This window comes from Leptodactylus fuscus, chromosome 1 (genome assembly GCF_031893055.1).
Source record: "Leptodactylus fuscus isolate aLepFus1 chromosome 1, aLepFus1.hap2, whole genome shotgun sequence".
Taxonomy (NCBI): domain Eukaryota; kingdom Metazoa; phylum Chordata; class Amphibia; order Anura; family Leptodactylidae; genus Leptodactylus; species Leptodactylus fuscus.
The window spans coordinates 325008124-325035083 of record NC_134265.1 but is presented as its reverse complement, the minus strand read 5'-3'; the positions used below and the strand labels follow the sequence as shown (position 1 = coordinate 325035083).

At 40.0% G+C, this 26960-nt stretch overlaps 1 protein-coding gene across 2 annotated transcripts in view; it reads right to left on the bottom strand.

Moving 5' to 3' along the window:
• ZNF518B (zinc finger protein 518B) overlaps positions 1-26551 on the bottom strand; it is a 33445-nt gene extending 6894 nt beyond the window's left edge. The window contains exon 1 of one of the 2 annotated variants that reach the window (XM_075260700.1): positions 26422-26551. The gene's annotated coding sequence lies outside the window, so the exon portion shown is untranslated. Of the gene's footprint in view, positions 1-26251; positions 26272-26421 lie in introns of those variants that run through there. The other variant, XM_075260710.1, reaches the window with a different exon arrangement.
• Positions 26552-26960: the final 409 nt, after the last annotated feature.

Here is a 26960-nt window from a genome sequence, read left to right as displayed (position 1 = left end):
CTTTCCATTCTGAGCCCCTCCATGTTCCCATACAGCAGATTATGGCCACATATGGGGTATTGCCGTGTTCAGGAGACATTGTGTGACAAACTGGGGGGCTTTTAATTCTCTAACTACTTGTAAAAATTAAAAATATGGCGCTAAATGGACGATTTATTGGAAAAAAGTAATTTTTCATTTTCACATCTCAATGGTAAAAAAAAATCTGTGAAACACCTGTAGGGTCCAAGTGCTCACTAAACCCCTTGATAAATTCCTTGAGGGGTCTAGTTTTCAAAATGGGGTCATTTGGGGAGGGGGGTTTTCCACTGTTCTAGCACTTCAGGGGCTCTCCAAATGCAACATGGTGCCTGAAACAGATTTCAGCTAAATTTGCCCTCTAAAATCCCAATAGCGATCCTTCAGCTCTGGACCTTACAGTGTGCCCATACATCACTTTACATCCACATAAGGGGCATTTCTGTAGTTGGGAGAAAATGCTTGACAATTTTTGGGGTGCATTTTCTCTTTTAACCCCTTGTGGAAATGCAAAATTTGGGGTTAAAGCAACATTTTATAGCAAAAAATGTCACTTTTCCTTTTGTTGGGCCAATTCTGTTACACTCCTGTAGGGTCAAAGTGCTCACTATACCCCTTAGTAAATTCTTTGAGGGGTATAGTTTCCAAAATGGGGTCACATTTGGGGGTTTCCACTGTTTTGGCACCTTGGGAGCTCTGCAAACGGGACATGGTGCCTGAAAAGTATTGTTCCAAAATCTGGCCTACGAAATCCAATTAGCGCTCCATCCGCTCTGAGAGCGACCGTGTGCCCGTACATTAGGGTACCAGCACATATTGGGTATTGTCGTGTTCGGGAGAAATTTTGTAACAAAATGTGGGGTGCAATTTTTCCTTTAACCCCTTGTGAAGATGAAAAATTTGGGGCTACAGTGACATTTTATTATAAAAAAAAGTAATTTTTCATTTTCACATCTCAATGGTAAAAAAATCTGTGAAACACCTGTAGGGTCCAAGGGCTCACTATACCCCTTGATAAATTCCTTGAGGGGTCTAGTTTCCAAAATGGGGTGACATTTTGGGGGTTTCCACTGTTTTGGCACCTTGGGGGCTCTGCAAACGGGACATGGCGCCTGAAAAGTATTGTAGCAAAATCTGGCCTACAAAATCCAAAATAGCGCTCCATCCGTTCTGAGAGCGATCGTGTGCCCGTACATTAGGGTACCAGCACATATGGGGTATTATCGTGTTCGGGAGAAATTGTGTAACAAAATGTGGGGTGCAGTTTCTCCTTTAACCCTTAGTAAATGTGTAAATTCTAGGGCTAAATGAATATATTAGTGATAGAAATTGAAAAATGTAAATTTGACCTCCATTTTGTTGTAATTGTTGTGAAATGCTGAAAGGGTTAAGAAACTTTCTAACTGCTGTTTTGGATTCTTTCAAGAGTGCAGTTTTTAGAATGGAGTGATTTTCGGGGGGTTTTATTAGAGAAGCCTTTCAAGTACCCTTCAGAACTGAACTGGTCCCTTGAAAAATGTGTTTTGGAAATTTTCTTGAAAATTTGGAAAATTACTGCTTGACTTGTAAACCTTATAATATCTGAAAAAAATGAAAGGGTGATTAAAATTTGATTGCTACATAAATCAGAGACATGGTTAATTATATTTATGAAAAAATTTGGGTAGTATGGATTTCTATTTGAAAGGCTTGCAATTTCAAAGTTTGAAAACTGCATTTTTTTCAAAATTTTCACCAAATTTCCTATTTTTTCATAATGAAAGACAAAACATATTGACAAAAATTTACTACTGACATGAAGTACAATGTGTTACGAAAAAACAATCTCAGAATCACTTGTGTAAGTTAAAGCGTCTCAAAGTTATTGCCATTTAAAGTGACACATGTCAGTTTTGAAAAAAGAGGCCTGGTCCTCAAGTCACTTTTGAGCTGTGTCTCTATAGGGTTAAAGGTAACAGAATCGACGTAACAAGCCCCAATGTTTTCCCATCTTACAGTTTACCAGATGTATGTGATAAAAAACTAGATAACGCCCTGAATAAATAATTTTGGCTGATATGGCACAACAGTTCCTCTTTATTTGACGTTTCCACGTCAGCTTGAACTTCCTCCTCTAAAAATAAGTTGGTTGCGAAATAAAGTTGTCTCACTATATCAAACCAAATGGGGAAAAAAATTAAGTTGTCGACTATCAACATATTTCCAAGTATTATTTCAAGAGAACTGTAATAGCCATTCCGCATCGTAATTCATTCCATCAGAATTGGGATTTGTATATGGAAGTTACTAGCCTAACGTTATAAGTTTCCCATTTTCTGGCAGCCTGTATTTCGTTGATAATGAAACCGATACAGAATGATTACTTATTTACTGATCACAAGACAACTCCGCTCCTCCTCCCTCTCCACCAGGTCAATTTCTGGCATCAATTACAGTAAATTTGCTGGATTTCGGGAGGCAAGAAATTGTAAAACGTGATGTAAAGTTGTAAAAAGATTGTAAACAAATTTTCTCAAAAATTTGCAATTACAATGCCATACAATGTAGATATCACAAATTCCCCAATTGTAATTTATAGGTAAACGTGAGTTATCAGAACATATCTGCAAAACGTTCACACAACTGAATTTTTACTAGCTGAAAAATTCAGCTTAATCGAATTTAAGGCTGAATTTTTCCACTTGATAAAATTCCGCCCTGGAATCAGCCACAAAATTTCCAAATTCTGCAGCGGCCGGGTAATTAGGCATTATTTTTTAGGCCAGATGAAAAAATAAAAATCTAGACAAAAAAATAAATTAATAATATTAGCAACTGCCTTTCATTGAAATGAATGAAGATTTCAGGTAGAATTTGGAGCCAATTCTGAGGCAGAATTTGTGTGAGCATGCTCTTAGCGTTTTACTAAAGGACACAGTAAGGAATTCTGCTTTTCTTGCCCTGTAGTGAATGACATTCCATCAGGCATTATTAACTGAAAACAATAACAATACTGCTAAGGGTAAAAACATAAAATAAAAACTATTCACAAAATATCACTGACTATAGACCTTGAGTTTTTCTAAGCCATAGTGCTACTAGATAAAACATCTTTTATAAAGAAGAAAAAAAAATCTGGCTCTAGTAGTGATCAAATCTGTCCACTTCTCTAATATTTATGGCCGAGGCTCATGTATAAAGGAACTTGCAAACAAGCACATTGGAAAAAATTAAAATTATATATATATATATATATATATATATATATATATATATATATATATACAGAAATCTTGCAGTTCTCATACTGACCAGTAAGCCTTATAATAGGTTCTCTAGAGATCAATTTTCAGTAGTCAACTGATTACCAACACAGATAGGAGTACAATTAAAAGGAGACATATTAAGCAGGAAGCAGATAACACCTCTGTCCCATTACTTAGAGGGGTTGTCCAGGATAAATTAAAAATTAACCCCTAAACTAAACTCCCTCCCACTGCCTGATTTCTAATCTACTTCAATTTAAAAAAAAAAAAAAAAAATCTATAATACCCATATCCCTGGAGTGGGCACTTTCTGATAAACCGGTAATGTTCCGTTTGATCGCTTCTGAAACAGAACATCACCATTAATCTTCCCCTCCCCTATCCCCATCAACACTTACCAAGCTTTCCTGTGTCCGGGATGGACTTCTAGTAGTGGGTGGAATAGGTTAGCTAGGGAGATGGGGAGAGGGTATGAGGGGATGGTAATGGGTGGGATCGCTAGCTTAGTGAGACGGAGGGGGAGTGTTGGAGTGAGAGAGAGGGAGCTAGTGTAGCAGCTAAACAGGAATCTGCACAGCAGGAAGCTAACACCCTGTAAACAAAGGCAGAGTGTGCCAACAGCAACCACAGACACCCAGAAATCACTCCAAACAGTGCTGAAAAGGGTGTACTTATTAACCCCTAACAGACCTTTCTGAAAAAAAAAAAAAATTAAAGTTCTGCCCGGAAAACTCTTTAAAGAAGACATTTCCTGTCCTCAGGCACATGCGGTTTTATACATCACTAGAAAGCCGATATAATGGGAAAGTCGACCAGTCAGTGAATTCAGCGCTGTCAGCTTTCTAGCGGTATATATAACTGCATGTGCCTGTGGACCTTTCATGACTTTGGGCACAGGCAGTTCTATATACTGCTGGAAAGCCGACAGTGTGCTGAACTGACGATCTATTCCCCGGGTAAAGAGCTATCGGTGCCGGTACTGTAGCTCTTTACAGTCAGAAGGGCGTTCCTGAAAGTCTGTCAGGTACGTCCCTCTCCACAGCAGCGCCTATCGCGCTGTACACTGTGAGCGGGGTGGAACGCTTCTTCCCTCCTGATAATACTCGTCTATGGATGAGCACTGTGAGTAGAGGGAGGGAGCGTTCCTCCCCGCTCACACAGCACAGCGCTATAGGCGCTGCTGTGGAGAAGGGCGTTCCTGACAGACTGTCAGAAACACCCTTCTGACTGTAAAGAGCTACAGTACCGGGACCGATAGCGCTTTACCCAGGGCACAGATCGAGAAAGCCGATAGTGCACTGAATTCATACTGTCGGTTTTCCAGCAGTATATAGAACTGCATGTGCCCAAAGTCATGAAAGGTCCTCTTTAATCACTTCATAAACAGGCCAGTTTTTTTGGTTATTTGTGCTTTTGAGACTTATAATTTGTTTGGTTTATTGAAATAATTTTTGCCTCTGTTCATTGGTGATACACAGGACATAGGAGGATAACGTGTATTTCGCTTTGTGTTATTAAAAAAAAAAAAAAAAAAAAGTTTTTTGAATAATTTTCCCTTTCAGTCACAGAATTTATGCAAGTGACACATAGTATTGTGCTGCCGGGGTTGGGTCTAGAACCTGTGATGTGGTTGTGGCACTTTATTGGGCCCCTACAAGACTCTTTGGGGGGATTTAACATTACTCTTCACAGAGAACTAAATGATCCTGAGACTTTATTTTTCTTCTTAGTTGCTATGACTCCTAGTATCTTCTCAATCTGCTATTCTGAGCGTGTAAGTGTTCTGTTCTTTCTCATATTAATGTATTATCTATGCTGCTGTAACACACTGAATTTTGCCATGGTGGGACTATTAAAGGATTATCTTATTGTATCTTATCTTACTGTTAACATTACAGGAACAACAACAGATAATCTGGGTCTTCTAGGTCTCAGCAACTCAGGCAAGTCCGACAACCAGCAGATCATATGATCACCAGGTTGGGAGAAAGCTACATCATATCAGCTTCCATAGTTCTATACAGTGCTCATTGGGCTTCACTGTATACAGCAATCATGAAGTCAGGGATGATTTATTATTAAAGGCATCCGATCATTAAAACTCAATTTTTTTTTGTCCCTAACACATAGGAATAGCCTTAAGAAAGGCTATTCTTCTCCTACCTTTAGATTTCTTTTCCGCACCGCCGTTCCGTAGAAATCCCAGTGTTTGTCGGAATGCAAATGAGTTCTCTTGCAGCACTGGGGGCGGGCCCCAGCGCTCAAACAGCACTGGGGGCATCCCCAATGCTGCGAGAGAAGTCTCCAGCGCCGCCTCCATCTTCTTCAGGAACGGGCTCTCTTTGTGTCTTCTTCCGGAGGTGGCTTCAAACTTCTAGGCCTCGGGCCTAGGGCAAAGTTGACTGCACATGCCTGCCGGCCACAAGAAAATGGCCGCTTACACAGTATTGTAAGGGGCCATTTTCTTGTGGCCGGCGGGCATGCGCAGTCGGCTGCCCGAGGCCTAGAAGTTTGAAGCCACCGCTGGAAGAAGACGCGAAGAGAGCCCGTTCCTGAAGAAGATGGAGGCGGCGCTGGAGAGTTTTCTCACAGCATTGGGGACGCCTCCAGTGCTGCGAGAGAACTTGCATACCGACAAAAACTAGGCTTTCTACGGAACGGTGGCGCAGAGAAGACATCTAAAGGTAGGAGAAGAATAGACTTTCTTAAGGCTATTCCTACGTGTTAGGGACAAAAAAATTGAGTTTTAATGATAGCATCCCTTTAATCCTGTCTACTTTCTGGGGAGTCACGTATATCCTTTCAGAATGAATTGTTGCCAACCAGTCATATACTGGAGTCCTAGGTTCGAATACAGCCAAGGACAACATCTGCATGGAGTTTGTGTTTTCTCCCCATGTTTGCGTGTGGTTTCTCCTGTTACTCCAGGTTCCTCCCACACTCCAAAAGACATACTTATAGGAAACTCAGATTGTGAGCCCTGTATGGGACCGTGTTGACAAAATCTCTAAAGCACTGCCGAATATGATAGAACTATATAAGTAAGCAGAATAAATAAAAAAAAATATAGAGTCAATGGGTGGTTGTAAGTAGTTAAGGCTCAAAATAGGTCCGTCCTAAAATGGTTAATGGCAGATGTATTGTACATTCTCCAACGCACAGGAAACGCAACACACAGATAAAACTCTGTATCTATCTTCTCTGTCACTCAGCGGTCTCTATGAGAGGGGGCTCCACTATGTCAGTTCCTGGAAACTATAATATTCACTTTACTCCCTTTCATTTCAGCTGCCATAAAGCACAAACACCCTGCTGCACTGTTTGTACTGACAATCCAGTAAAGTGTGTTCAATAAGAAGTTTAAAAACAAGAAAAAACTAAAGTTTTGTAATAAACAGAACATGTATTTCTAGACCTACATATAATTAATCATACTAAAGTGTCGTAAACAATACAATAGAAACCAAACAATAGAAACTGCCAAATTGTCTTTACAAAAAGAATGAGAAATTTGAAAAACAAAAATGTAATCATTTTAAATTACAATTTACCAGACAAATAAATTCAACCACAGAGAATAAAATTTGCATTTGCACAAGAGGGTACAGATTATACAAACACACATTGTATATACGTAAAACATTTGATTATATCATTACCTACAGATATTTGTATACGAATGGATTACACCTAACCACATCCATAATATTTGACATTAAGAATATTTAGCTAGAGATTATCTGAGGACAAGATACATTTTGCATAAAGATTCATAAAAGCTGAACTAAAAACCACAAATATAATAAACACAAGTTAATTCATAATGTGGCCGAATCTGAATAAATCTTCTTTATACTGAAACAAGTAACATTGTATCTTTGCTCTGATGAGAAGGACATTGAAGCTCAGCTCTGACCATATAAAACGTAGGGATCAGTCTGTAAAGTATACCTCCAATTAGAAAACCACTTTTCATAAATGAATAGTACAGATGAATATAAGAAACGTTGTAATATATATTATTGAGGAAATCTATTTCCTTCTTCACCTATTAGGCTGCGCTCCTCATCTTCACTCAGCCTGTTTGTTTGCATAAAGTCCCTATCCATTCCACACAGAACTCTAAGGAGAGGAGAGGGGAGGGGAGGATGGTAATTGATTTGTTGCCTCATTTTGTGCAGAGGTAGACTCTTATCTTGTGTCAGAATGGTTTCCTTACCCCATTGTAGCAGTTTATCAGGTACAACTATTTGTGTGCCTCTTACTCTTCCCACTCCCCTTTCCATAGTCTAACATATAAAAGGTAACTCAGTCTGATAAGTGGGGAAGGAAACTAATTTCTTTAATAAGATAGATTACAAAGTTTCTTATATTCACATGTACTACTCAAAGTTGTTTTATAATTGGAGATGAACTTTAAACATATTTTATGGTTTACAAAAGTTATCTACCAATACTCTAGGCTCTTCTGAGATAACAGAGCGGGCTACTCATCCAATGCCTCTATGGATAGTTACAATGAGCAATTCTCTCATAGAAAGAAGCAAATACTACATAGCCCCGCCACTGATTCCAAGCTTACTGCCTGGTTCAGTCACAGATCACAAATTCTTTGTCATCGGTTTATTTTAAAGGGACCTTTCTATGAATAAGGGAATGCAAAAAGCAAATGTTTTAATCCTTGCCCAAAATCCAAAAATTATTTATGACTTTGCATTCTGTAAGACTTCATCGTATGGGAAAAATATTTTACAAAGTTTGTAGACCAGGTGTTTATAGACACAGGGTATACCTAATGTACATGTGTGTCACAGTAATTTGTTATTTTTATATGGATTCTAGGGAAAGGGGGAGATTTGATGTTTTATTTTTATTAGCTTTTTTTTTTAAAAAAAAAAATATTATGTATATATATATATATATATATATATATATATATATATATATATATATTTTTTAAATATCCTATTAGACCTCCTAGGGGACTTTCACTATGTTACTATTAAGGCTGGTCATAGACCAGACTCAATAGTAATATTATTATGTTAGGCCTGGGAGCCTTCAGTAGGTTCTCGGCTGTCATAAGAACAGGTCGGCCTCCACGATCTCGCCACGTGGGATGACAAGTTAAAGGTACCGGGCATTTTTTTAAATTTACGGGCCACAGCGCGGTGCAATACCCACGATCAGAGTGATCTGATTGTGGGCATTAGCTCCGAGTCTACGCTGTACATTACAGCAGAGACCGAGAAGCTATGGCAACTACTCTGCAGCAGAGTGGTTGCCATCTTTAAAGATTCGGCATCCGTAATAATAAGACAGATGTCAGGAAGGGGCTAAGGATGCAGGGTAATTTAGACATTAATACTCGGCGATTTTTTGTACATTTCCCATCTCCGCCTTATAAAATTCATAACTTTTCTTTGCATGATGAATTGTACTTTTATTGGACACCATTTTAGGGGATTCGATGGGTGGGAGGGGCGTGCTATTGCCCTAGAAATGCACAGATGCTATGATAACTATTTATCACGGCATCTTAGGGGTTAAGCCCCCAGTGACTAGTCCTGGCTCCTGGCAGACCTCAAAGTCATGCAGCAGGCACAGCTCTTCTGTATACTGAGCATTAACTGCACGCATAGAGTGGCAAAATTGGTATGGTGCGGAGTGGGAAGAAGTTAAAGGTCAATGGCAATTGCAGTAGACGTTAGGGCCCCTTCACACGGAGTTCACGCTCCGCTCATTCAGACACATGTACACGAGCGCTTCAAAACACATCCCATTCACTTCAATAGGAGCGCGTGTAAAGCTGGCTTTACGTGCGCTCCCATTGAAGTGAATGGGATGTGTTCTGAAGCGCTCGTGTATACGTGTCTGAATGAGCGGAGCGTAAACTCCTTGTGAAGGGGCCCTTAGTTTACTAAATTGTACTGGGGGGCTCTTATGGGATTCCTCACACCAGTCTCCATAGCTACTCATTTCTAGCATATATAAATCTGGTGGGGCTGATGCAACTTTTTGCAGAAGTGGAGGAGGCAAACTTCCAATTTTTTTTTGCAAGCAAATTGCAACTGTTATACCTTGCATGCCAGACATAATGCCATCATACAAGGTATAATAAATACGCCCCAATATCTTTAATCAAGAAGACCCTCTTGAGATCTATCATTATTAACATTAGTTGCATTGATAATATGTCATGTCTGGAGTTGTGCTTTGTAACTACCACCGAAGAAGAAAAGCCAGATGGAACCACTGTACATGGAAGACTACAACATAGACCAGATTCATCCAGTTAAAGTTGTGGTTCTCAAAGCAAAGGAAGTGCGCTGGTCCGGAAACACAAGACTGATGGCTTATACTAGACTGTAAACCTGCTCAAGACTACAAGATGTTCCAAACCATCAACGCTTTTCATATGTAAAGTAGGCGAGTAGGTTTTGGCTTTGCATATTCAAAGCTCCACACCCTATCAATGGTTGCATAATATATTATATCTATGTAGTCTAAAAGCTTTGAACGCCATATACTAAGTACCAAATATACAAATATTTTATTTTACAGAAAAGCTAGACAGGATATATTTCTTGCATTACCGTGCAGTTAAAGAGTAAAGGTATTATCAGAAATGAATATAATATGTAAATTGATACTTTAGTATTGAATAATATTGATGAATTGTTTTTTGGTTTTTTTTTTTAACTCTAACTTGAAAATACCTTTGCCAATCCAGAAACCAATCTATTCCTATGACACCTGGGAGACTAATGAAGGCTCCCAAGCCTGTCATGGAAATATAGCTATTGAGGTTGGTCTGTGGCCAGCCTCAATAGCTATGTAGTTAATTTCCATAGAAAATATTGCAGGTTCAATCCTCTAGTAAGCCTAAGAAAATAGTACATTTTTTGTGATGTTTTTAAAACTATATTAAAGAAAAAAAAAAAAAAAACAAACTAAAAAAGTTAAATCACCCTCTTTCCCTAGACTTGAAATTAAAAAAAACAAAACAAAAACAAATCATACATCCCCACATCTGAAAAGGTCTAGTCTACAATCACAATTTTTCAATTATGGCAAACACCATAGTGGGAAAAAAAGTCAGATGAGCCAAACCACAGGTTTTTTTTGACATTTCACCTCCCGTAAAAATATCAAAACATCAGACATTCTCCAAAAAGGTGGATTAAATATAGAAAATAAATAAAATGCTGTATTTTAGACAAATGCAAGGGTTTTTGAAATTGAGATTTTTTTTCTGTAGTGTGTGGGTGGGATTGTCATACCTATTTTATGAGCAAATTTTTATTTTGTTGTTTTGTTTTTAAATAATTTTCAATGTAATTATCTATATTTTAAAAAGTACTAGATCTTGCAATTTTCATTTTGGCCACTAAGCGGTAGCAATAATAGATGCCAATGTAAAAGAGTCTTTGTAGCAGTCTCTTTATTTCCATCACAGGCAGTATTCTTGTCTGTGATGTAAATTGCATTCACTATTGATAGATGATGTCACATCTTATCTACTCCCTGTACAGACCATGTGTAAAAAAAACCCCTCTCCCATAGACCTCAATGAGTTGGCTGCAGTCCACTGCCTATGACCACGAGACTGTTGTTAAGCATATTACAAAATGCTGTTAACCAAGCAGAGTAGAAGCTTAGACAAAATGGCAGCCCCCATTATGTACAGAAAATAGAATTAAAAAAAACAACAAAAAACAATGCAATACATCTTATGCATAAATGGCTAAGAACCTAGATGATAGCACCCTGCAAGGCCCAGGAAAATGTTAAAAATTTCAGCCAAACAGAAGCGTTTTTTTTTCACCAGCCTAAACAACCTAAGCTGTCTGTTCTTTTAGCGTAAAGTCATCTTGCAATCCCCTTGCCAAAAATGTCCAAGAACAGGCATAACTTCCACCCCTCTATGGGTTAAACATATAAAAAAAAATAGAAATTTGACAACAAGGTGACTTTTGTAGAAAGCCTAAAAAACAGCAAGACTTTTTATTACACAAGGGTTGTTCCCATTATATATGTACTAGCAATACCTGCGACTTCGTCCACGGCCCCATCACCCTTGAGCGAACCACCTGCAGCGCGGCGCGTGGCCCCCCACGCCCCTTTCCTTGCGGCCGCCGCGGCCCCTCCCACACCATCATGAGCCGGGACCTCGCGGCCCCGCTGCTGCGCCCCCGGAACCCCTTTCCTCTCCTCGCCGACTTCCTCTACTCTCACCACAGCCCCCTCACCCGCAGTCCCCTCTTTACCCCCACCCGCACCCCCCGCACTCGGTTGCCGGTACACGCGACGCCATTTTCTTCTGCTTGATGTGTGTCCGGAGTGAGCATAGATAGCGCAGCCCACTTCATGATGCGCACCAATCGTATAGCAGCGCAAGGGCCTGAGATGACGTCATCTCAGGTCCTGCAGCGTACACCGACTGTGATTTCAGTGCTCACAGTGGGCAAGCCCGGCTCTGTTTGGGGATGGTAAGGCGCCTATAGTCGATTCCGGGTCCCATTCTAGGTATGTGTCAAATTTGAGGGTAATCCATTCGGCCGTTTGGGCGTGATGGCGGAACAAACATCCAAACACACAAACTTTCACATTTATATTAGTAGGATATTTTATGGCCCTATTTGCTCCCTTTATGTCCTTTCCCAAAACTGAATTCATTGTGTTTCATTATAGACCACCTTACTATAGGTGACATGTGCATCATAGAATACAGCCACAAGCCAAGGAGAAAGAAAATATAGGCAATATCAAAGACTTCATGACTAGGGATTGTGACCCTAACGAAAGAATGTAATCCCCAAATTATTCTATACATCTAAGTCATGGTGACCATGTAGACAAGATAACGTGAAAACACGATGACCGGTGGGAGTATGGCTGCAGTTGAAAGGCCATACGATTTCTGCATTTCAATCAGTGCGAACCGCGTTGGTGACAAAAGAAGGGGCTCCTTTGTTCATCTCCACATGAGCCCTGGCATTTCTATCACCAGGCCTGATGATTCTATACTAGCAGAATAACAGTCAGTCTAACAAAGGGACTCAGGCCTCAAGCCTGTACACGTACATCAGAAATGTAGGATTCTTAAATACAAAATACGACTTTACATTATTTTTTTTAAAGAGAGAAAAATGTAAAAAAAAAAACAAAAAAAAAAACATGTTATTTATAAATGAATAATAAATAAAATTTTATAAATTGCAAAAATATGCACATCAGCGTAATCCTCTTATTTAATAACAAAAAATGTTAAACATTCACATAGACAAAATTTCTTTCTATACATCATTATAATAAATTTATATAAGTTAAAGCATCCTGTAGACGCACATAATAGTGGTGCTAAACACAAAATTGAATCTGAAATAGCCACATAGTCTTAAAAATAAAAATAGTTATAGCTGATAACAGGCAAGGGAATGTAGACTTTTCCTTTATGAATTAAGATGCTGATTTTTGTTCTTATTAACTTTACATTGTAGAACTTTTTATTCTATTTCCTAGAATTATGAGGAGGAGTCAGTCATGGATTTAGTAAAAAAGTTACTGACACCAACTGTAAAATAAAAAATGAAATTATTTTAATCTACCGTATATACTCGAGTATATACCGACCCAAATATAAGTCAAGGCCCCTAATTTTACCACAAAAAAACTGGGAAAACTTATTGACTCGAGTATAAGCCGAGGGGGGGAAATGCAGCAGCTACTGGAAAATTTCAAAAATTAAAATGGTCGGAGTTTTTGGGTGCAGTAGATGCTGGGAAAGGGGAAGGGGAGGGGGTGTTTTGGCTGACTGTCTGCCCCTTCCCTGAGCTTGAGGACTGGGTTTTTTTTCCCCGCACTTGGAATTCAGCCTGATTGAATATAGGGTATCGGCAGTGGTCCTATTAACCCCTCCCTGACAGAACAGGAACACTGTCTATATTCAGTAGACCGGGAACTTTCAGACACAGGGATACCTTTTTTTTTTTTTTTTTACTTGAATCGAGTATAAGGCGAGGGGGGCTTTTTCAGCACAAAAACTGTGCTGAAAAACTCAGATTATACTCGAGTATATACGCTATATTAAATTCAATACTGTATCAGCAATTCTTTTTTAATGTATTTATTCAAAGCAGATTGTGGATTACTTTTTTTTAATCTGTTTTTATTCTTTGATTCTAGTATTTTTTATTCTGTTTTCTGTAGATGATTATGGGTACGGCCACCCTGTCTAAGATTCTGCTCTGCTGTGTTAACAGCATTTAGTAATATGCTTTATAGTATAGTCATGGCCAAAGGTAGGGAAAGTCTGGAGCCAAGTCATTGAGGTCTATGGGACAGTCTTTTTTAGGTGTAATCAATTTTTATTGAATTTTACAATAAATGAAACAAAACATAACAATAGAAGGCAAAGTGCCGACACAAAACCAATCAGCCGAGGATCCCACTGGGCTGTACCAATCAGGAATAAAACGGTAAGAGCAAAAACAATAAGGTCAATAAGACCCGAGGAAAACCAGGGGAAGGGTACAATGCTACAGAAATAGGGGAGACACAGCACAGGGGAGGACAAGACATGAGAGACACAACAAGAGACAAGAAACAAGACAAGAAACGGGCTGCCAGGAAGGGAGAGAGGACAGAGCCCCAGAGTGCCAGGGCAAGGCGATCTGAGGCGCCGAAATCACACAAACAGGGAGGAGAACTCCGATGACTCCAAGAACACGACCCATGACCGCCAAAGGGCTGCAAACTTGGATGGATCGGGAGAGTGTTCTGCGACCAGGGCCTCCATCCTGCCAATAAGGAGGAACTCCTGGAGACACTCCATCACGGAAGTAGTCGTAGAGCTACTCCAGTGCCTGGGTATAACCGTCCTGGCAGCCGTAAGGAAGTGGTGCAGGAAATTACCCTTCGCCCTGCCCAGAATGAGTGAAAAGAAGAGCTAACTGGGGTGGGGGGGGGGGGGGAGACCACAGGACAGCCACAGACCTTCGCATATAAGGAAAACAAAGGACCAGAAGGTCTGAGTCTCCCCGCATTCCCACCAGATGTGGAAAAAGGAGCCCTCTGCGGCCCCACAGCGCCAACAGACATCAAAAATGGTAGGGTAGAACTTGTGGAGGATAGTTAGACATTAATACCAGCAGGTCAGGATTTTGAAGTTTTTTTTCCTGGGCACTGCAGGCCAGCAGTAGTTTATGAGCTAGTAAAAAGCAGCGAGCCCAATCAGCAGGAGAGAGTCGTAAACCAAGGTCAGCTTCCCAGGATCTAATATATGGAGGGTGGCCCAGGGTAGTGGCCGTCAGAAGGACATCATAGCGAAGGAAGAGGGTGTGAGTCAGAGCCTCGGACTGTGCAAGAATGCTCTTCAAGGTAGTCGGGGTAGATGAGAAAAGAGAAAATAACACCTGCGACAAGTTGATTGTATTCCAACCAAGAAGGGGTGACACCAGGGGTGGCAATACTGAGCTGACATAGAGGGGAAAGGGGAAGCCCCGGCGAGCGAACCCAACCTAACATCATCGGAAGCGTACCAGCAAGGGAACATGGTTTTCTTAAAAAGGGAACTCAAGGGGCCAGGAACCCGAGCCAGAAAGGCAGTTTTGCACACGTAGTCCCACACTAACAAAAAATGTGCGAGGAGAGGCGTACCTAGGGTGGGCGGAAATGAGAAGGTATTCAGGAAAGAGAAGGAAGATGGGCGGCGTGAGGTTCACCTCCAAAGAGACCCATTGTTTGTCTAGGGTCCGGTATCGCCAATCAAAGAGGCGCAACATGACCGCTGGAAGGCCGGCACCCCCACTAGCTTTACGACGAGTGAGAGTCCTGAATTGAAACCTACTGCGGGAGAGGCCCCAAACAAAGCACCCAAACAGTCTGGAGCAGGTGTCGGCAACCCCTGGCACACGTGCCAAGAGTGTATGCAGCCAGCCCGCAACCTTCATGCATTAAACTGAGAGAGCGTCCCTTCAGTGCTCTGCTAGAGCTGAAGTATAGGACACGCCCCCTTCTCTCACTGCTCTCCCTGCCACCAATCAGAGGTGAGCCTCTCACTGCACAGGATAAGGTCTCCCTGGACCTGCTGCTACACGTGAGGAGCTCCTGCCGTCTGCAGCCCTGAATAGGAGAGGAAGGTCCGCTAAGCAAAGTGAAAGTAAAAACAACACGAGGTACATGTGTGTTACTAACTATTCTTGTTAATGTCAGGTATTTGGGGTTATTAATTTAGTGTTAGTAACTCCATGTGCCTCACATTAATAGCAGTTAACCCCATCATGTCCCTCACATTAACCCCTGTGTACCTCACATAAAGGTTACTAACATGTGAGACATATGGGGGTACTAATAAAAGGACCTATATAATGAAGATACCTAATTATTACCTTCATATATCTCACATATCTGTAACCATTATATGAACCACACAGGGGGTTAATGTGAGGGGCATGATGGTGTTAACTGCTATTACTATGAGACACATGGAGTTGCTAACCTGTAATGCACATGGCCAGACTTTTTATCCACAACTTTGGATAAAAGTACAGACCTATACATTTCAATTGACCCATATATACAGCCATTTTTTTGTGGTTGTGTATCTGGGCCAAATTGAAGAGCTTAAAATTATGGAGCAGGTCCTATATGTGTCCTATACATCCCCTATATCTGTCTGCATTTGCAGCCCTGTCAATTCATTTTTAACATATAGGTCAGTGAAAACCACATGCGTGCCACTTGTATGCAGGAGTTGTAAGGCCCCACATTGCAGAAACGGAGCGTTTTTGTTGCAGATTTTGCTGCGGTTTATTTCAACCAAAGCTAAAAATAGCTACAGAAGGAATGGGAAATATATAGGAAGCTTCTTATACGTCTCCCTTCTGCTCAATATACTCCTGGCTTAGGCTCAGAAAAACGCAGCAAAATATGCAACAAAAAAGCTGTGTTTCCAAAACGTGGGGGCCTCAGCCTTAGGGGGCATTGACACGGAGTAACGCCGGGCGTGTATCACAGCCGTACACGCCGGCGTTACGGCAGACTGCCGAACACCTCCCATTCACTTCAATGGGAGCGCTCGTAACAGCGGCGTTTACGAGCGCTCCCATTGAAGTGAATGGGAAGTGTTCGGCAGTCTGCCGTAACGCCAGCGTGTACGGCTGTAATACACGCCCGGCGTTACTCCATGTGAGTGCCCCCTTAGGGTGCTGCACGTTGCAGAAACAGCTTTTATTCGGTGTAGATTTGCCTGTGTTTTTTGAGCTGAAGCCAGGAGTGGATTGATCAGAAGGGAGACATATAAGAAGCTTCCTATATATTTCCCATTCCTTTTCTAGCCATTCTTGGCTTTGATGGAAAAAAAAAAAAAAAATCAATGGTGAAGCCCTAGCCTGTTTCTAGATTTTTCCATCTTCAATGCTGGTTTGTCCTAAACTACTAAAAGTTTTATACTCTATATTTTATTGGTTTGGAAAAAAATAAATGTTAATTAAAAAAAAAAGTGGGAGACAAAGCATAGAATCCACCACCGATGGAGGGTAGGACACAGCTAAAACCAAGTCAAACAACATGCTTACCATGCTAGCCCATAAAACTGAATTCCTGGGTTTTGTATGCTGTGCCTCCAGCTGTATAATAGAGTTGATATCTTTCATTGTAATGATGCATATGCTGATAGTGATAATTAGGTAGGGACATCGAAAACTAGAAAAAAAAAAAAAAAAAAAAGATTTCTCCAAATTGAAAATTTTCAGCAACACTTTGGCCTTTGGGCTCCAAATGGTGTTAGTCATTTTCCCACCTCAGTGTCTCAACCATCTGCCTGCAGTGTCTGCTTCTCACTTCCTGTATTTCTACCCCCCCGCTCCTAAACAGGACACAGAACACTTATGCAGGTCAGATAATATGCAGATGCGTCTAAAGAATTGACTCAGTATTATTTGTTTGTTTACATAGAGAGATAACAGACTCGGCTTGCGAGAGCAGTGAGTAAGTGACATCATTTGTCCTGTAGATCCGTGGTTGTAGCAATGCTATGTAAACAATGGGAGGTCACATAGCAGGCAAACAAAGCAGAATTTCTAAAGCAATATATTTAGGTAAAGGCTTCAATTTACATTAGTTACTAGTATAGATAGGATCCTTGAGATGGGACAACCTCTTTAGCTGCTTCCCCTACAGCAGAGGTCAGTGCTTTAAATATGGCACCTCCTCAGAAGCTGCGTACCTGTGGCTAGCCTCAATAGTTACATAGGAATTTTTCCCATGGACTTCCATACAGTTGTATTGCAGTTTATGGCAAAGGAAATTTACTGACAATAAGAGTTAAAAAAAAATCTTTTTTTTGAAGTTTTAAAAATATTTAACAGTAATAATAATAATATATATTTATGCATCCTAGGAAAAGGGGGATTTGAAATGTTAAGCAAAAATAAGCATAAACATATTGGGCATTTTCAGATAGTATAAAAAATGTATCACAACACCATAGCAGTAAGAAAGAAAAAATCAAAATAGACAAATTGCCATTTTTGAATAAAAAGTAACCAGTCACCAAAATTCTATACATAAAGCAAAAAAAAAAAAAAAAAAAAAAAAAAGACTCCTTACACAGCTCTGTACACAAAAACAGTAAAAAGTTCTGTGTGCCAGAATATGGCGGCTAAAATAATGTTTTGCTTCTTTCTAAAGGCATTAATATATAACAAACACTACATACATTTGCTATCATTGTGATCATGCTATCCCAAAAAATATAAAGAACATGCCAGTTTTACAACTCAGTGAATATCCTAAAAATATCCTCTTCTTCTCTTTATCCTAAAAATAAAACTGTAAGAAAATGGCACAAGTGTAACTCCACCGCTAATTCCACCCCATTCTGAATTTTCTTCCAGTATTCCAGTACATAATAAGGAATAATAAATTGTACCATTACAAAGTACAATTTGTCCCACAATAAATAAGCACTTGTATGTGAAAAAAAAAAAGTTTTGGCTGTTGGAAGTGGGAAGTTAAAAACAAAAAATAGTGAAAAAAAAAAAAAAAGCTTTAGAAAAATATAACAAAAAAATAAAATAAATAAAAGTTCTAAATCGCTCCTTTCCCTAGAATACATATAAAAGTAGAAAATGACTGTGAAGCATATACACATTAGGTATCCCTGTATCTGAAAGTGCCCGGTCTACTGAATATAGGGGATCTGCAGTGCTCCTGTTCCGTCAAAAAAGGGGTTAATAGGAGCACTGCAGATACTCTATAATCAGCCAGGCTGAATTCCAAGTTGGGGGGAAAAAAAACAGTCCTCAAGCTCCAGGAAGGGGCAGACAGACAACCAAAACACCCCCTGCGCTTTACTAGTAACTTCTACACCCCAAAACTCCAACCATTTTAATTTTTGAAATTTTCCAGTAGCTGCTGCATTTCCCCCCCTCGGCTTATACTCAAGTCAATAAGTTTTCCCAGTTTTTTGTGTTAAAATGACAGGCTTATACTCAGGTCGGCTTATACTCGGGTCGGCTTATACTCGGGTCTATACGGTATGCCGCATCTGTTCTGACCTGAACTAATAAACCACATTATTTAACCTGCATAGTGAATGCCATAATTTTTTTTTTTTTTAAATTACAGAATTGTAGAATTTTTGTTTATCCTGCTTCACAAAAACGGATTAAAAGGAATCAAATAATACAAACTCCAAAATGTCATTGAAAACGTCAACTCATCCCAGAAAAGAAGATCCCTCATATAGACGTGGAAAATTAAAGCTATGAGTCCTAGAATGCTGTGACAGAAAAATAATGTACTAAAGTGCTTTGTGTGTAAAAGAAGAAAAAAAAGAAAAAAATAAATAAATAAAGATATACTTGTATATTTGGCCTCAATCTAATTGTACCGATATGCAGAATAAAGTTAATGTTATTTAAGCTGCGCAGAGAATGATGTAAAATTTAGAATGCCTAAAGATAATGCAGGAATTGTTCACTTTCTCCCAGAAAGAATTAATGGAAGTTAATTCTGCAAGTTATATGAAGGAAAAATGGCTACAAAAGGAATCGGAAATATATAAGAAGTTCTTATACTTCTCCCTTCAGCTCAATCCACTCCTGACTTTGGCTCAAAAAATTGAAGCAAAATATGCAACAAAAAAAAGCTGCATTTCCACAACATGGGGCCTTAGCTTTAAACAGGCCCAGGATCTACAGTCTATGAGCCAGGGTTTTGAAAGGCAAGGTCTTGGATTATTGATAATTTATATCAGTTTTAACATTTGTAACTTGTGGAATCTATTCAAAGGAAAAAAAAAGAGAGTTGCGTTATATTTTAAGTTTAAATTAAAAAAAAAATTACTAAAATAATATATTATTTTTAAATCTGCTCTGTCAGCTCAAAAACAAATATTGTAAAACGAAAAAAAAAAATCCCTTCTTTCAACTATAGGTCATTTTATACGTAGTGACCAAGTTAAATGAGGTGTTAATGAACACTACCTTGCACAAACATCAATTTAATATTTCTAATATTTTTTTTTTTTAAATAAGTGATCCATTTTGAGCAGGCAGATGAATAACACTTGGTATTCCGATATATGCAAAAGCACAAAATTTACAGAAAAAAAAAAATTTGCAAAAAATATCACTGCTTAGATCAACCAGCCAGATAAGGGATTGGCTCCAAATTCCATTAGCAAAATAGAAAAAAAAAAATTGTAGATATTTGTAATTATAAAAAAATACATAAAATATGTTACAAAGGGCAACATTACGGCTTGTTTTTGAACAATTTAATGCAATTTTTTTCTTTCCAAAAATTGGATTCACATGGAAATGAGATAATATGAAAATGTGGTTTTTAGGTGCTGCCAAGTCTTTGCCCAGGCTCATAGATAAGGCATCTATTAGACTGTGTATCCCCACAAGCAGCCTGTATCAGATGACAGAGCCCTCCGGTTTAACCCTGGATTAACACTACTGATATCAGCTAATGGGCAAAGCAGTATGGTAGTGTCATGCCCATCCCCCGGCCTGCTTTACTATTTAGATTTTTATGGAATATTTTTCTGGAATTTCTGTACATAAAATGTCCTTTACTCTACAATGGCCTCAAAATACAATAGGAGAATTTATTAGGATTGAAGTTTTATATAACTGTCTTAATCCATTCCTCCATTGGCGAAAGATGAGACATAATTATTAATTTTAAGATAAGATAAGATAATCCTTTAATAGTCCCACCATGGGGAAACTCAGTCCAAATTCAGTCCAATTTTGGCCTATCTTTGGTTGGTCCAGTGGGCCAGAATTGAAATCTATGCCAGTCAATTCGCCCTGGCTCACCTTAGTCCCCACTTTCTTAAAAAGGTAAGCATGGTGAAGGAACCATAACATGGTACCTACATGGGGAGTGCACCAAAGATGTACCAGCTTTCTAGTATAGATACTTCATTAAATTCCTCACAATATTTTCAACATACAACAGTCCTAGGCCAGGTACACAACGCTTGTGATGGGCCCGTATTGTACAGGGCCCTAAGGGGAGGCGAAAAATACACCTTTTTAAGTCGGAATGGAATTGGATGTCAAAATCCTCAGTGGTTTTTGACAAGAAAAAAAATTCAGCTTCAAATTCCTGAAGCAGAAATATTCTGCCTGGCAAAGTCCTCCATGTAAACACATCGTAAGGGTATGTCCACAGCGGATGTTATTGCGGTAGGTTACCTGTCAGTGACGCTGTAGGTGGAAGGGCTATTGTACAGTAATAGTTTTGTGAATGAGATGGGGGGAGGGGAAAATGCAGCAGATACTGGAAAATTTCAAAAATTAAAATAGATACCAATAAAATTACATTACCTGATCATTGATCTTTACATTAAAAATGAATTGATAGGGCTGCAAATGCAGACACATATAGGACAGGTATAAGTTGCATAAGTTGCAGCTCTTTAACCCCTTCCCGACATGCGCCGTAATAGTACGGCGCATGTCGGGTCTGTAACTATGGCGACCGCCCGGGAGCCGGGCGGCCGCCATAGTCGCCGGGTGTCTACTGCTTTAAGCGGTAGACAACCGGCTCTTATGCCTCCGATCGGTCCCCAGGGGCGCCATTTTCCCGGCTGACGTCCTGTTGCCATGACAGCCGGGAGCCTTGTACAGGCTCCCAGGCTTGTCTGCAAATCCTCTCTTTTGCAGGCTGGTCTATGCAGCCTGCAAAAGAAAGGATGATTTTTTGCAATGCATTGCAATGCATTAGCATTGTAATGCATTGCATTAGTGATCAGACCCCCTGGGGTTCAACACCCCTAGGGGGTCTAATAAATGCAAAAAAAAAAGTAAAAAGTAGTTAAAAACTGTGAAACATATACATGTTAGGTATCCCCGCGTCTGAAATCGCCCGCTCTACAAATCTATAAAAATATTTTTCCTGTTTGGTAAACGCCGTAGCGGGAAAAATAGTCGAAAGTGCCAAACCGCCGTTTTTTCACTGTTTTGATTCTGATAAAAATTTGAATAAAAAGTGATCAAAGCAATAACATTTCCCGAAAATGGTAGAACTAAAAAGTACACCCGGCCCCGCAAAAAAAGACGCCTTATGCATCCCCGTACTCTTACGTATAAAAAAGTTACGGCCGTCGGAATATGGCGACTTTTAGAAAAAAAAATTTTTAAAACAGTTTTGGAATTTCTTTTAGGGGTCAAAATGTAAATAAAACCATATAAATTTGGTATCCCTGGAACTGTACCGAAACACAGAATATAGGGGACATGTCATTTTGGCTGCACAGTGAACACCGTAAAACCAAAGCCCGTAAGAAAGTCGCAGAAATGCATTTTTTCTTCAAATCCACCCCATTCTGAATTTTTTTCTTGCTTCCCAGTACATTATATAGAATAATTAATGGTAACATCATGAAGAAAAATTTGTCCCGCAAAAATTAAGACCGCATACGGCTCTGGGAGCAGAGAAATAAAAAAGTTATGGGGTTTAGAAGGAGGGGAGTCAAAAATGAAAAACGAAAATCAAAAAATGCCATCGGCGGGAAGGGGTTAATTTGGTCCAGACACACGGCTGCAAAAGCGACAGCGTCTATGTGTACGAGCCCGTTGAAATGTAATATACCATAATTTTATCCAACATTGCAGATAAAAAGTCTGGTCATGTGTATTACAGCTTAGTAACTCCATGTGCCTCAGGTTAATAGCCGTTAACCCCATCATGTCCCTCACATTAACCCCTGTGTGCCTCACATAAGAGTTACTGATATGTGGGACATATGGAGGTAATAATTAGGTATCTTCATAATTAAGGTCCTTTATTATTACCTCCATGTGTCTCACATATTAGTAACCCTTATATGGGGCACACAGGGTTTAATGTGAGGGACATGATGGGGTTAACTGCTATTAATGTGAGGCACATGGAGTTACAGAAACTAAATTAATAACCCCAAATGCCTGACATTAATAGGAATTGTAACCCCCAGTATGTCCCTGTGTGTTTTACTTTCACATTACTGTATGAGCTCCTCGATGCAGACACAGGAGCAGGGACCTGCTGGGCTTTCATCTCTCTTGCTAGTGATGAGGGGAGTGTCCTATATCATTACTGTAGCCACCACTGAAGGACACGCCCCCTTCACTTAATATATGCAAGTCCTTGCAGTCCTGTACTGCCTGACTCGAGCTTTTTCGGCATAAAAACTGTACTGAAAAAGTTGGGTTATAGTCGAGAATATACAGTACCCTATGTATATATATAGGACATTGCAGGAGACAGCTGTTACAACAACCAGACCTTCTAGAAAGAAGGCAAGGATGGTTTATTACCACCCCGCCTTCCTGATAGCTGTATATTTAGTCCTCAATGAGCGCTGTGTTTATCCCTATGGAAGTGACAATGAGGCAGCTTCCCTACTGACTTTGTAGTCAAGTGATCTACCAGGTGCAGATACTTCAGGAGCTACTGGGTCCTGGGGCTACTGAATCAGCCCCAATTACAAGGAAAATCAGCAAAAAACAAACAAACCATAAATAATAACAATAATATTAAAATAACCCACAAAGGTTTATTATGATCATGAGAGAGAGGTGTCCAAAATTGTAAAAATAAATTAAGAAAAAAAAAAGTAAGTTAAAATATTGTAATTACCGCATACACATACACAGGTTTGAGCCCCACCCCAACGACAAAAAAAAAAAAAAAAAGCTGTCACCTTACATAAAAATGACCAGAATAGAGAAGTAAATAATAATGATAACAATAATAATGGTAATAATAATACATTTTAATTATATAGCGCCAACATATTCCACAGCACTTATTTTATAATATTTTAACATGTTTTAAAAAACAAAAAATATTTAAAAATAAAAGGAAAAACATGAATAGAATAAAATGACATAAAATAAAGTCTTACATATCACCAAAAAAAGTTATCTTAAAAATTTGAACGTAAAAAAAAATTAAAAAAAAACAAACTTCAAAAAAAAAATAAAGAAAAAAAACATAAAAAAAAACCAAAAAAAAGTGTCCAGTCATGTACCAAGGCAAATGGTCTGAACATGGTGTGGTTAGTTAATAGCAACTATGTACGCAGCCAGAACTGAGCACTTCTAGAGCTCCAGACTCTCAAATACCACTAGTCTGAAATGTCACACCTACTAGTAAGTATATATAGAAACACTCCGACTCTGCACATTCCCAAGAACTACGGTCTGACAGGCAGTTGTCATGAACAGCACTGGCCCATACTTGAAGGATATAGTTAGATATGAAAGGCAATTGCGCCATCAGTTTACAATTGCTCTGACTATCAGTTTTCTAGATAATAGGACTATTACTGTACACAAGTCTCAGAAAGATCTTATAGAAGACAAATAAGAATACATTATCCATTATAAGATAGTGAAACACTTTGGCTGAGATAGGATCACCTTACGTCATTGGCCAAAGGTTCAAACTGCACTACTGAGAATGTAATGTCATTTCCTTCACAACAGTATATGGAGCCAGAAGTAGGCAGCTCTGCACACTGTGTATTGGACATGCCATGTTACTGTAGCTCCGCTTCCTGCTCCATACACTGTTCTCCAAACAGCTGATGAGTAGGGGACCCCCACAGATCAGATACTGAACATCTATAATACATGTAGGCCATAAATGCCAACTCTCTGGCCACACTTGTAATCCTGGACCTTTCCAAGTCCTTAACTTCACTGCACAACATACACCAGCAGTGTCGGACTGAGGATTCTTGGGTCCACCATATAAAAATGATTATGGGGCCCAACCCTCCAATAATCGATAGGAAATAGACCATGGTACCCTTCAAATTTGGATGCAACCTGGTGGGCCATGATTGTGTTAGAGTCTGAGCCCACCAGAGGATTCTCTTATACTAGCCTAACACTATAAACCAAGGTCCTTCAACCATCACATGTCACTTATAGTAGTATGAGCCAGTGATTATGTAAATGCAACCGATCTACTCCCTACAACTAGACACATCATATTCAACAACCCATGATCCTCCACTGACCCTCACAGTACTTCACAGCATAGTAAATAATATACCACTTATGAGATATCCTAGTTCCTGGGTATTGGAGCATTGACCATCATAGACCTTCTCCAGAGATATAGTATCATACTGATATAGTCTATCATCTGATCCTATAAAACACTTTTAAAGGGATTGTCCACACTCTGTCCACCAGAGAAGGTCATCAGTATCCAATCAGTGGGGGGTCTGACACCCAGACCCCACACTGATCAGCTGTACCAGCAGTCCTTGGCACTGGAAAATATACAGCAGATGGAGCCAATACAGAAGGCTTAGTCTAATGAATGGGAGCATAGCTGCAGTACTCCAGCACCACCAATGGACAATACTTTCTGCATATAGCCCCATCAGCTACATATCTTTACCAGTATCATACCAGTACAGCTGAATAGTACAAGGTCCGGGTGTCCAAAATGTGACAAGGACAACCCTTTTAAGCTGCCACCCTAAAAAATATTTTCATGTCCCTCAGGCCTTATTCCAAAATCTTCAATGTTACAAGGGGAAGCTGCTACTTGAGTTCCTCTTTAAAGAGATGCCCCGGGAGTTTCATTTTACTTACTTTATCAGGTTTTTTCTCCCCCCATGTAGTACCTGGGGTTCCAGGAAGGTTCCGACCCCAAGTCGCGAGTTCAGAACCAGCATCCGGCCCCGGGGTCACTCTATCACCTGTGCTATGGGGTCTGGCCGCCTATAGTAAAGCCAGCCTTCATAACACAAACCCGAAAGTAGTAAAACAGAACTCTTGGACAACCCCTTTAATGTTTCCATAAAAGAGCTGTCTCACAAGGAGAACCCCTTCTCCAAAAACAGTTGCCACAACTATCTTCACCAACCAATGGGAGAAGAGTCATTTACATGGCACCCTTCCTAAAAATGGTACAAACCAAATCTATACCAGCAAAACTGTCTGTTCTGAGTTTTAGAAGGGGGTCCTAAGTGACCCTCGCCGTCATGTATACTGTCCAATAGGCTATAGGTATACAGGTCTTCTAATGGAGACAACTCCTTCGCCTAAAGTTATTGCTCCATGTCACTTGTTTGCTTTATACTTCTATTGTATATTAGTTATGGGGTCCTATAGATGAGCAGTAGACAGAACTGAAGCCAAATTCAGCATCCAGTATACGGTTTGTGTGTATATAATATATAATATAATATATATATATAAACATTTACAAAAATACATATCAATATATAACCAAATACAACAATGCAATCTCCCCCAGGCCAAAACAAAGCAGACTGTGATGTGCCCCAATCCCCAATGACTGAACTACTCGCTTAACCCCTTCACCACCAAGCCCTCAGCCTCGCATTTCCTACTGATCAGCCATAGATTGCAGCCAGGCAGTGAGCTAGCATGCATTAACCCCTTGCTGGCCTCCTCCCGCACATTCTAGCTCCTGATATCGTCATTACCAACCATTGTGCAGGGCTCTGATCTCCTTCTCTGGACTCCACATTGATCTACAGCCGCAAGCCCGGCCCCATTCTCCTGCACACGGCCGCCTTTAACCAAGTACACGCCGGATTTGCAGCCCTTGTCCTCAGCAATCCCGAGCCAGACCCCCTGTAACAAGATTTCCGGATCACCTCGTCAGCTGCTATAAGGGGCGCCCCACGTCTCTGGGCTCTTCATTGTGAACCCCAATCATTCCGAATGTCAATTAGTCCGCTCACGTTCTATAGAGCGCCTTGATCCCAGCACGAGCTGCTGCCGGCCCTGTCTGCTATGACGTCAGAGATCCTGTAGACGGCGCTCCTATTGGCCGCGCGACTACGTGTCTCCAGTAGAACTCTACAGGAGGAGTGGCAGACAGCGCGAGCGAGCTATACAGTGCAGTGTTCTAATGGGGAAAGCGCCGCGCCACCTAGTGTTCAACTGCGGGAAGCACAAGCACTGCTTTGGTAGAAACGAAATGTCATGCCGGGCTTTTGTCGTTGTTGGCAGGAAGGTTTGTTGAAATTTCTGAATTGTGTAACATCATTTGTAAACTGCTTTCCTTTCTATGTGTTGATAATGATTTGTATGATGAAAGATCATTGAGGTTGCTCTTGTGTGACGTCATGATAAGATTTTTATACTCTTGTACAAGAAATGCTTCACCTATAAAAGTGTATTGTCCTCTTTT